The sequence below is a fragment of the Mastomys coucha genome, unplaced genomic scaffold, assembly GCF_008632895.1.
Source record: "Mastomys coucha isolate ucsf_1 unplaced genomic scaffold, UCSF_Mcou_1 pScaffold8, whole genome shotgun sequence".
Classification (NCBI taxonomy): Eukaryota; Metazoa; Chordata; class Mammalia; order Rodentia; family Muridae; genus Mastomys; species Mastomys coucha.
The window spans coordinates 15,361,996-15,364,428 of NW_022196914.1; positions in this window are offsets into that span (position 1 = coordinate 15,361,996).

A 2,433-nucleotide genomic window follows, 5' to 3' on the forward strand; every position below is an offset into this window, starting at 1 on the left:
ATTTCCTTCTGTGCCAATTGGTTCAAGATTTTTTCCCACTTTCTGTTCTATTAGATTCAGTGTATCTGGTTTTATGTAGATGTCCTTGATTCTCTTGAACTTGAGCTTTGTGCAAGGTGACAAATACGGGTCTATTTTCATTTCTCTACATATAAACAGTCAATTAGACCAGCACCATTTGTTGAAGATGCTTTCTATTTTTCATTGAATATTTTTGACTTCTTTGTCAAAGATCAAGTGCCCATAAATTCAAGGCTCATACCTACACTTAATAAAAGCAATACAGAGCAAACCAACAGCCAATATCAAATTAAATGGAGAGATACTTGAAGCAATCCCAGTAAAACTGAGGACAAGGATTCCCACTCTCCCCATGTCTATTCAATATAGTACTTGAAGTGCTAGCTAGAACAATAAGACAACAAAAAGACATCAAGTGGATACAAATTAGTAAAGAAGAAATAAAGATATTACTATTTGCAGATGATATCATAGAATATATAAAATCTACCACAGAACTTTTCCAGCTGATAAACTACTTCAGCAAAGTGGCTAGATATAAAATTAACTCAAAATAAATCAGTAGCCTTCCTTTATACAAATGCTAAATGGGCTGAGAAAAAAATTAGGGAAACAACTCCCTTCACATTAGTCACAAATAATATAAAATATCTTGGGGTAACTCTAACCAAAGAAGTGGAAGAACTGTATGACAAAACTTCAAGTCTCTCAAGAAAGAAATTGAAGAAGATCTCAGAAAATGGAGAGATCTCCCATGCTCATAAATTAGCAGAATTAACATAGTAAAAATATCCACCCTACCAAAAGCAATCTATGGATTCAATGCAATCCCCACCAAAATCCCAACACCATTCTTCAAAGACATGGAAAAAACAATGCTCAAATTCATCTGGAAAGGCAAAAATCCCAGAATAGTGAAAACAATTCTTTACAATAAAAGAATGGCTGGGAGAATCACCATCCCTCGTGTTTTACTACAGAGCAATAGAGATAAAAACTACATGGTATTGGTACAGGGACAGACACTTTGATCAATGGAATAGAATTGAAGATCCAGAAATAAAACAGCACACATATAGGCACATGATCTTTGACTATTATTTTTATTTGTTTATTTATTTGAGATTGCAGCACAATCTAGATAATTTTTTATTAATTCAAAAATATGTTAAGTGCAAATAGAATCACACCATTCTCCCCTTCACTTCTCTTCTTTCAGCCCCTTCATTTCCTTGTTCACTGTTTTTCTCACTCTTAGCCTGTTTGTCTTTTGTAGTTCTTTGTTTGTGGGATGGGCTTTCTGAGATTGGCCCATTCCATTTTAGCATGGCTATAGTTTGTATACTTATTCAGGTGTTGTTTAGGTAGTAATATTGTTGATGTATCATGGATAAAGATTTCCTTTAATTTTTTCTCTTTGTTTAAAAAAAAGAATTGTTTTATTTTTTATTGGATATTTTTTAAAATTTTGTTTACATTTCTAATGTTATCCTCTTTCCCGGTTTTCCACCCTCCCAGAAACACCTGAACACATCCTCCCTCCCCCTTCTTCTATGAGGGTGTTCTTGGAGGTACAGTCTCACAGCATATCTCCTGCTTTTGAGCATGGTCTTTGTAACTGGATATATAATATGGTATGATTATATGACATATTTACCACTAAGATGGAGATATCCACTAGACAAATGCTTTTATGTTTACTTTCACCTAACTTTTGTTTAAATAGTGGCAACTGAAAGTATGCACAACATTTTATCTAATTCAAAAATTTAGTTTGGTAGTCAATTTTGACATTAAATTATCTATTTGATAACTTTTCTTAAAAAGTTCACTTTATTGTTTTGAAGTAACTTATGTTTAAATTTACAAAATATTTAATCTAGGTCCTTTCAAAACTCAAGGTAGTAAGTGGCACTCATTTTTTATTCCAAGAAAGCAAACCCTTAAATGTTCTGAAGGAATGCTAGAGTGCATAAACCTTAAAGTTGTTGTATTTGGTATAATATACACACAGTTCAAGCACTGCAGTCTTCCATGGGTCACCATGAACTATATACAATGTGAAAGGTAGTATAAAGTTAGTCTTCAAAGTTGAACTTTACATTGCTTATTATGTTCAATTAAATTGTTTGATGATAGGATATGAATCTAAAAACAATTAGTCACTGAAATGTCTGTATAATCAGATTTAATAAATGTCAAATGGTTTTTTTTCATTATTTTTGTATTAATATGATTTTGTGACAATCTAGAGTTTATTGAACAGTACATTGAAAGCTTCTATGGCTATCTAAAAATGGAGAAAGTAACATTCTCAAGTAACCCTATTCCCGTTCTCTCTCTAGAAAAGTTCTAAAAATAAACATGAATACAAGTAATATTGTAAAGACTAAGTAGTTTGTAAATATGTTT